The following is a 10578-nucleotide window of genomic DNA, read 5'->3' on the forward strand; positions in this document are numbered from 1 at the left end:
CTAATGACTCGAATCCAAGGATCCGAATTGCTAACCAGATCCTAACCCAAACCTAAGGACACACAAGGGTAATATGGTCATTTTGTGTAAGGGACATGGATAAATTTGAACTTTAGTGAATCCATTGAGGTATATTCAATTCATTTTAATCATTATATAACATTGCAAGAGGTTCTTAGGGTCATAGGCTTGGTTTCCAACAAGCACGCACTCTTGGGTTAAATGATTCTCCGACACTGTCCCACTAAAACATGAATATATTCTAGTAGGATTGGAATTTGAGAATGAGGTTGATACGATTAGAAATCTAACGAAAAATTCTTGAATTTGGGCTCAAGAATGACCCCATTTGGATTAAAAAAGAATAAGTTATGATCATTTGAAGTTACCAAATCTCCCATGCTCGAGCACTGCCCGTTTGTGCTCGAGCACAAAACTTTTTGCTTGAGCTCTAGGACCAAAAATGCAAATTACTGAGAGTTGCTCTCGGGATCTCACTCCAAATTCCCCAATGCTTGAGCACAACCCTCAGTGCTCCAGCATAACCCTGAAAAATGGTCATTTTAGCCCAAGTAAACTATTGTTTGGCTCCCATACCATCCTTAGGCCATTGGACCTTTCAATATGACTAAAAAAAAATCCCAAAATAACCATACACACATATATAAGAAATAACAACATCCACAACATCCATACATTACAATAAGCTCCATTTCAACAAAAATTGGAATTTCATTGACAACTACGCCACATACATTCTTGAAATCATCTAAAGCCTTCCACAATCATTCATTTTCAAATTAATGATAAGTTTCATAATATACATAACCAAATGAATAAATTTACATAGCCATTGCCACAGTTACAAAATAATACAAGTTTATGATAGAACTTTACAAATGTGACGACGGTTACAAAAGATAATGAAAATAAGCATCCTAACTGCGCCTAAGTACATGGAGGTGTCTCATCCATTATGTCGCATCTAGTCCCTGAAAATGTTTAAGTTAAATGGGTGAGCACCACCGTTCAGTAGAGTATGCCTAAGACATGATTCTTAAAATCAATTGAGCAAACACAAAAGGGAATAGGAGATAAGGATGAAGGATCATACTTGTAAGGAAAAACAATGAAATCATCAATAACATATAAGCAACAATGCATTGGCAAAAACCATGATCACGCACACAAATGTTCCACAACTACAACAATGCCTCCAATTGTTATGCTTATGCCAAATGCCATAATCCTCATCGAACCAATTCCCATGACCCTCAACTAGTGCGTATGCACCTCAACAATTATTCCAACCCAATCTCACAAACTACATCAAGGACCACCAATTCCAAATGGCACAAATTTACGGCTTGTCTACCACGTATAAAGAAATGATTTAATTTATTTAAGAAGGTGAGTACTATTACAGATTGTTGGAAAATCTGTTTGAACTTTAAATTACCTTTTCAAAAAACTTGCCTTAAACAATAAATCTTTTCAAAAAACTTGCCTTAAACAATATAATTTATTGTACAGCATGGATACATAACTTTTGAAATTAGGAGGAATGTGTCACCCTAGTCACTACTCACTTAGTAACAATTTTACGTTATATATATATATATATATATATATATATAGATCATAGACTCGGATCCAAATAAAATAAATAACGTATAGTACTTGCCATTTAATTTTATAATAAAAGAAGATGGAGCGTCATAGATTTGTTTTTCCTTTTCATTAGGATGTCACATATTTTTTTCTAACACATTCAACTAATTTTATATGAGTAAAGGATGGATGACAGGGATATTATATGTTTGTCTTCACTCACATAAATTAGTGTCTGACTTTTGACTCCAAATCATTATCCATATATAATTGATACAACAATCATCTTCTAGTAAATCATAATTATCCAAGCCCTTTAAAACAAGTACCGGTTCATGCTTAATAGCAGTGACTACAAAAAATAAATGAAATACATATACGAATGTTAAAAGGACATAGATATATTAGTAAATGACTCTATTTCAAATTTATTGGATAAAAATAAATTAAAAATTTTAATGACCAAATTTTTCCCACTTCGAAATTTGGATATATTCATATATACATAATTTAAGCAACTAAATACAATCTTAAATATATCCAAAATGACAACGACGGTCATAAATTTTTTTAACCTATACGAATCCAAAAGATAATGCAAAAGAAAGAAAACAAAAGTAATAAAAATATTTTTTATGCATATCATTTTTTTTAAAAAAAATAATAATAATAATATATTTTGATTTATCAACAAACTTAGACCTAAAAGCCTATTCTCTGGTAAAGCCCTATTTTCTGATAAAGCCCTATTCTCTCTTTAGCACATACATATTCACACCTAAACCCTAAACAGCAGCGCCGCCAACGTGATAAGAAGGGCTTATGCTCGGTCTTCTCAATACGCCGAGGCATTTTCATGCGTTTGATGAACCAAGTTTTCGACTTCATCACAGCATCTTGAAATTGAAGTCTCACACATTGCAGCATTTGCGAAGGTATATTTCTATTTGATTTTCTTTTGTCCTTACGCCGATGTAAATCCAATAGTTCCATTTGACTTCTTCTTCATCAATCGGCATAGCATGTTATTTTCTCTCTTTGACACACACAAATTCCGCGCCGCCAACTTGATAAAGCCCTATTGGATAAAGCCCTATTCTCTCTTCACACACACAAATTTACCTAAACCCTAGAAAATCTTTTCTTTCCGACAATCTCCGAAAATCTCGTTGCCTCTTTAATCCATTTTCTTTCCTTTCTCTTCAATTCCCTTTTTTGTTCGATTGATACAGATTTTCACATCATTCGCATTCAATTCTGGTAATTATCTTCAAATTTTGTTTATCTTCGTATTTTGCTAATTCTATGATTTCAGGGTTATATTTTAATTGATGTTTCTGTATATTATTTTATATGATGACAGAAGTGCTGTAATTACATTTAAATTGTGACTATGCTTGCATGTATTTCGAAATTTTGATGGGCTGTGTCCCTGACCGTTGAGATATGAGGCTTGAAGTTTCAAATTTATTTTGGGGCTGTGAAATTTGTTGAATTTAAGAAAAACAACTAAGAAAATTGAACAAATTTTTTTTCAAAATTTACCAATTCCAATTTCAAGTCTCTAATTTGATCATGCAACTGAACACACCCTCCACTCTTTGAATATAATGGATTTGTAATTGGTGTGAATAAAAGTAATTGAGAAAGAGTATACTACTCGATAAGACTGAAAAAACATGATGAATTGAAGTTTGCGATATTGCTTAAAACTTCCACACTGTGAATACCATTAGCATATAGAGATAAATTATTCCTTGTGGGTTCTACTACAGTCTAATATCATGTTTAGAGTCCATGGTACAGTCCGTTAAATTGTTAACACCAGATTAAACAATTTAATCCTTCCTATCCGTTAACAACGTGCAAAGTTGCTTTTTTTTAAACTGTTCATTCTATTTGGTGATAACTGTAATGCCATATATGTTTGTTTGTATGTTGAGATTTTGAAAACCCTATTTTGATATGCATGTATTTCAAATTTTTATTGGGCTGTGAATCTGTGATGGTATATATATATATATATATATATATATATATATATATATATTGATATATATATATATATATATATGTTGCCGTGTGTGTTGATGAAGCTGTGATGATGAAATATTGAGTTCGGAATTTTTGAAACAATTGTGATGGACTGTGGCACTTGATATGTTTGATATATATTTACATGTATGGCTTGATATGTTTGGAAATTTTTTTAAACAGTCGTGACTGTGCTTGCATAAGATATATTCTGTGTTCTAAAATTTGAAGGGGCTGTGTTTTGATTCATCTATGCCTTGCACTTTGAAATTTTAATAAGCTGTGATGATGATTTATAACTGATGTTCAAATTCTGTGGAAGCCTCTGTATATATGGTTCCCATTCTGAAATTTGAGAAGTACATGAGTTTCATCTTGATTATCTACCCTATATTGGTTAAATTGATGTGTATTAAGTTCCATTCTTTTCATTGAATGAAAAAAGAAAAAATTGATCTTTCTAATGTATTTAGTCTTGTTTGTGGTGCTAATTGTGCAGTAGGTGAATCATGCATTGTTGGTGACAAAATGGTGTCTGGGATTCGTTCTGGAAATCTGAACTGTGACAAGACAAAAAAGAAAAATATTAGGAAAAATTCATTTGTGGAAGTGTGAAGGAAAGAAGGCGCACCAATTGCTGTGACAAGACAAAAAAGAAAAATGTTAGGAAAAATTCATTTGTGGAAGTGTCAACTGGAAATAAGGCGCACCAATTGCAGGGTTTCCTTCAAAATGATGGTTTCACCTACCTGAAAGCAATCAAATTAAATATTGATAACACTTTGTGCGAGCTGGAAATAATTATCAGAAGTTGTCTCGATGCAAGGGCTATGAAAGCTGGTAAAGCTGACGAGGCTAAAAGGGAGGAGAAGGAAAGAGTTGCAAGGCTGCATGATAAAGGTAATCTTTACTATTCGGTAAATGAACTCAAGTTTTATTAATTTGTGTTTTAGATAAATAAGTTTTTGGCTAAAATTGAGAAAAAAAAGGATAGGATATTGGCTCCACTATGGTCATTTTTTAGTTTGCATTAAGTTTCTCAGGTGTGGAATGCTGACAGGAGCATAGGTTCCATATTGCATGAAGTGACTTTACAAGGGGAAATCAGACATTTTTCTCTTAAATCATATTTAAACTCTTAAATTTCTTGTTTACAGATAAGGGCAGAGTTGAACACCAAATCAGAGCTGATGAATCTTTTTCACAAAAGATAGCAGAAGCATGACAAATGATCATTTGTGGGAGAGAGAGAGACGCTGCCCGACTACGTCTGCAGAAGGTTTATGTTTGTCTTTTTCTTTCCTGATCTACGCCTATGAAAAGAAATTAAATGGTCTTCCCCTTTCCTCGTTTCAGTTTCAGTTGGAGAAGACTGTAGAGTTTGAGGACAATCTGCAAATTGTCCAATACTTTGCGAACCTAAGAGTATCTGAATCAAGTAAACCGTTGGAGTTGTTGGGTTTGTTTCTAAAGGAGGATGACTTCTACATGGATGAGGAGGTGGTGGATGTAGAGGAGGGAGAGATATTGGGATAAGTTTCGAACCAGAATAGCTTCCAACGCCATTCATTTTTTTCAGCGATTGGAATCCGTCCATTCTTTACAACTGTAAAAGAAAATTTTGCAAATGGAGATGTATATGTATACTGCTGCAGAAAACTGAGAAATAGCACAAGGCTAAAGCTTGCCTGAAATAGCACAAGGCTATAGCTTGCCTCTTATGTTCAGAAAGATTGCCACTGTAATTTTTTTTGGTGCTACTTTGGCAAGGTGTATTTTGACTTTTGCTTGCTTAGTTCCTCTTTGTTGAGTGGCCATGTGCCTTGTTTGTGAATTGTATAAAAATTCAACTGTAACTATTTTTATCTCAAGTTAATAAAATCATGACACTGTTTCTTCTCCTCTGATTTGAAACTTTCTTGTTTGAGGCTTGATGATATGCTAGGTTGCAATTGATGCATTGATACACTACTGCAAATAGATAAATTTTCTTGTATTTGAATTCTTTGCAATCCCTATTGATATGTCCCTCAACTGTGTTTTTTTTGGTCTCTTCTCTTTGCCTTTGTAAGTTATCTGTTGGCTGTTTGTTTTAGCAATAGTAATATAGGGTGGTTGTATAAATAATAATCTCTTATCACTCACTAAGACTCATTCACAGTTTCTTGATTCATTGTGGTGTGCAAGTAGTTTGTAGCCCATGTTACACATGAAAAATTCTACTGCCAATGATACGTGGATGTTGCAGGAATGAGGTATTAATCCCATGGAAGGTACACTTCAATTCAATACCCTTATTAGTGCCCATGGATAATAATAATAACTCAAGCTGGTAGGTATTAATGGCTATGTCGAATGCAATAATTATGGCATGCTAGTTTTATTTTGTTGTCATCGTTGCACTGATTTGGTGCTCCAAAATAACAACTTTGAAGCTGGGATCAAATTAGTACCTCCATAAAGCTCTCTTGTGTTTTGGATCATGTTCACTTTCAAATTCTACTGCAATTTGTTGTTTCCTTTTGCACCTGATTACCAAATTAATGTTAAAGTCTTCGGATATATGACGTCTTAGCAGTACCACATATACATAAAAACCAATATCATTCCATTATTATGCAACCCTAAATTGTAACAAGTTTAGATTGTATCAAGGGTTGGCAAAACCGAATTATCCCACCATAAAATTCATCAATGTAGTAAGATAGAGACTAGTATAACATTACATACAAGAGGTACCATAATACCATTTACAAGATTTAATTTATAACAGCATTATCCCACCAGCAATGTGGTACGACTTATATACAACACATATACTTTAACTCCAAACCATAATATACATCGATCACACCATTTTATTTATAACATTAAACAAGACACAATTTTATAAAATTTAACTTCAAACCTCAATATTACACCATTTTATTTGTTGAGCAAGTTCATGATCACCATCAATTTCAATTCGCCTTCGCTCTAAGAATGACTTTCCATTGAGCTTATGGGAGTAGAAATCTTTGACACACTTCTCCATCTGCACCCTTTTGAACAGTGGTGGGTTTTGTACGAGCTGTAGGTCCAACCTTTGCTTGGAAGTTGGGATTGAAAAACATAGCAATAGAGATCCTCTCTTTCAATGGATTTACTGTCACCCTGTGCTCAATGTTGCAGTAGACACCATTGCTAAAGATCTGTACATGAACACAATAAACAGAAAGAAATTGAGAAGGCAAGCAACAAAGAGGCTAACCAAAATACAATGTTAAGAAAGACACAAATACAGCTTCATCCATGAAGTGGAGACAAGGATGTTTTGCGAGATGATAAAAATTACTAGAAAAGATAAGATAAATAACATGTGAGGGGAACGTTAGGTATAACAAGATAAAATTACGAAAAGTAGACTTAGGGTGGTACGGTCTTATTCAACGTAGGTCCGATATGCAACTGTATATAAAAAGAGCAAGACTTGTGTGTTTTGAAGGTAAGTGACAAAGAGGCCAACCATATATGAAGATAATTAGTGTTGTTTCCTAAAGATATTTGGAATTCAAGTGTTTGGTGTTACCAAGTTAAATCATGGAAGTCACACCAAGGCCATATTATGATGAATATGTCTGTGGGACAATGAATAGTAGAATTTAACAACTCAAACAGTGGGAAAAGGAAAAAGGAAAATTCAAATCGAACTCAAGAATTCACCTTTTATTATTATTATTATTATTATTATTAAACAAGTCTTAGCTATTAAGACCAAGGTAAGTGAGCGTAAAAAAATTTTAAAAATTATTACAGAACTTCAAAAATTAAGCATCTGTACTTAATATACCAGCAATTAGTAACGGAGCCCAGAATGTTGAAATGAGTGATGCTGCATAAGTTAATTTTAGGAAAAGGAAATTGTGATCCTGCAAAACAAATGTCAGGCAGTGGTAGCTAGGTAAAAAATACAGTACTAGTCCAGTGTACGAGACTCCTATCATTGCAAGATTTAGGAAGAGTCAGCTGTAAGTTGTCTAACGTACTTATGGAAGGCCATTTCTGTTTTGAATCTGTGACATTGGTCACAAAAGAGCAAAATTATAAAAGGCACTTATTTATTTTAAATTGACATCCAAACCAGAAAAAGGTTTTGAAAATTTATTAGATTTAGTTTGTGATAAAGAGAATGGGGAGAGATCTAACCATATAGGTATGCAAACCTCTAGAAAGTCTCCTACATTCACCATAAAGGCACTAGGAAGGAAGTTTGTAGGGATCCAAAATCCATCTTTTCTAACTTGAAGGCATTCCACTCCATTGACTTGGAGAAGGATGGTGATGCCAGAAGCGTCTGAGTGCGGTGTAAAGCCAACAACCAGCTCTGGTTTTGGACATCGTGGATAGTAAGTCATCCTCACTGATTGCATCCCATCTTCAAACATCTCTTCTACCTCTTCCTCATCCATCTGTAGAGCCTTTGCCATCAACCCAAGAAGAGTTTTGGAAAGCTTTTGCAACTCAGAGAAGTATGATTCCAAGGTATTCCTGTAGTGATATAGATGAAATATACATACATGTAAGTATTAACGCACATAAATACATAAAATATACACATATATGTATGCATGCATACTTACATATAGTAACGCATAAATACAAATATATTATGTGTGTGTGTGTGTGAGAGAGAGAGAGCACCTAAGTGATGAAGGGATCTCTGGCAAGAGGGGTGGCTTTCTTCTATGGTTGGGGGTTATCATATAAAATCTATCAGCCCAGTCAACCTTCGGATCTTCAGAGAATAGAATGGTTTGTCCATACCTTTCAACATCACCAGGCCTCATCCTATGTTTCATTTTCTCTTCTATAGGGAGCTTGTAGAATTCTTCAATCTCATATTTCAGTTTCTCCACTAATGAAGAATCCACTCCCTGGTTCACCAGCTATAAACATATATATTCACTACTGTTAGTTTTTGTGCAGTATTTTCTTTTTATTTGTAAACATATATCTACATATATATATATATATATATATATATATATATATAAATACAAACAAACAAATGAGAAAACAAAGCTTAATTATTGTATGGTTTTAATTTGGCCAAATCTATAACTTGTATTTCTTTTAGTTTCTTTCTTTCTTATCTTTTTGCCTGATATCCAACTAGTTAATTTGCCATTTAAAGTTATGCTATGTTTTGGACCGAATCCGCGCCTTGAATTCCCAATTCCTTCTTAACTTCGTGAAAATATGCAGTTCTTGTTCATTGTTTTCTGTAATGTTGCGGGAGTAATGAATCGCCGTTTTAGATTGAGAATTGGAGGAAATTTAGGACAAAGTTTGAAATAAATTTGCTTCGATTCTCAATCTAAAACATCGATTCGTTACTCCCAAACACAACATTACAGAAAACAATGAACAAGAAATGCATATTTTCACAAAGTGAAGAAGGAATTGGGAAATTTAAGAAGAAATAGACAGCCAAGAATATAAGCTCAATGGACTAAATTCTATAGTTTCCAAGATCAACTTTCAAAGCACATCTAGGATTGGAAAGAATTTATGATGACTAAAATTTTGTGCAGGGAATGAAATTAAACCTGAAAAATGCCCCACTTTTTGCATGTTGAGTGCAACTTCTCTAGTTTATAATCTTTGGCTTCTTCCATAACCAAATGTTCCATATTGATTAAAGGAATTGTGGGCAAGGAAGTCCAAGAGAATTGAAGATTCTTGATCCAGCTGAACATAGTGGTTTGGTATGGCAAGCATGGGCTCTTTCGCAAGCTCCCGAACACTAAGTGAACTCCTAGGGTTAGGGATCACTGGTTTTCGCAAGCTTCTAAACTACAAAACTAATATTTATTTAGTAGTTTTGACACCTACTAAAATTTTTCATGCAGAGATACCCTGGAAGTTTATGCGCCTGAGTTGAAACAACTTACGATAAAGATACTCGATTTCATAGCTGAAGCTCTAAAATAAGCATCCCATATCCACATATGCTGTGCTGGCCCTACAATAAGCATCCCATATCCAGCCATACGTAATGTCCTTAGAAAGTCAAAGGAACCAAAAGATGGCATTGTAATCGTGATATATAATCAACAGAATTTACCCATTCATTAAACCCAATAACTGCATAAAAAAAGTTCAGAGAGTCATATGCAGAGTTTCTAAAGGAAGCCACTATAGAAATAAGAATTTGTTACTTAAATGTTTCAAGTGGAATTGATAGATTAACCTTTTTAGATCAGCCATGACGCATACAAAAATCAATCAAACAGCTCCAGCAACTAGCAGTAGCCCTTATCTATCCCAAATTTTTGGCCCATATATTTTTCAAATAGAATGTGTATGTGTGTTAGACAACCATATTTCTCAGAATATAAATTGTATCAAGGACTGATTAAATCCTTCAACTCAAAATTTTCCTCCATCCGATGCAAGGATCAAACTGAAAAAGTCAGTTTTTTTGCAGTTTCAAGGTGGATTAAATAACCATAGTGACAGCTTTAAGGATGTACTGCCATTATGACTTGTAGAACAAATAATAAATCTCTTTCATAATTTCCTTAGAACCAGAATTCCTTATTCATTGTAGATACCTAGGATACGCAAGTGTAAAGTGAAAGCACAAGCTAAAACATAGTTGAGAAACTCCAATATGCTCCTCAACCAAAAGTGATACTTGATATGTATATTAATGTGTTACTAGACACATACAAGTTCAAGTCCAAACATATGCAGGTAATGCTCCATGATGATTAAGACATTGATTTACAGCCTTCAGGTGCAGAAGCAAAACTATTGTGCATCAAAATTTGATTTATTTTCAGTGATGAAGAGAAAAATATAATGTTTATCCAGGAAAAATGTCCACAACCCACCCTCTTGAAGCTTGAGTTTGTGGATAACGGGTGAAATTGGTTTGTCTCATGAACT

General features: G+C 33.9%; 1 long non-coding RNA gene and 1 pseudogene across 2 annotated transcripts; one reads left to right on the top strand and one right to left on the bottom strand.

The window, feature by feature from the left end:
- The first annotated feature begins 2332 nt into the window (after positions 1-2332).
- On the top strand, positions 2333-5552 carry LOC132267293 (uncharacterized). 2 transcript variants are annotated; one of them, XR_009468964.1, is made up of 4 exons: positions 2333-2546; positions 4145-4545; positions 4803-4924; positions 5002-5552. It is a non-coding gene; the product is annotated as an uncharacterized LOC132267293 (long non-coding RNA). The 2 variants fall into 2 exon arrangements; XR_009468965.1 differs by lacking the exon at positions 2333-2546 and adding an exon at positions 2554-2871.
- Positions 5553-6525: 973 nt separating this feature from the next.
- On the bottom strand, positions 6526-9677 carry LOC132266296 (protein SRG1-like; annotated as a pseudogene).
- Positions 9678-10578: the final 901 nt, after the last annotated feature.

This window comes from Cornus florida, unplaced genomic scaffold (genome assembly GCF_030987335.1).
Source record: "Cornus florida cultivar Cherokee Brave unplaced genomic scaffold, ASM3098733v1 CherokeeBrave_3.0.0_Hap2_Chr07, whole genome shotgun sequence".
Lineage (NCBI taxonomy): Eukaryota > Viridiplantae > Streptophyta > Magnoliopsida > Cornales > Cornaceae > Cornus > Cornus florida.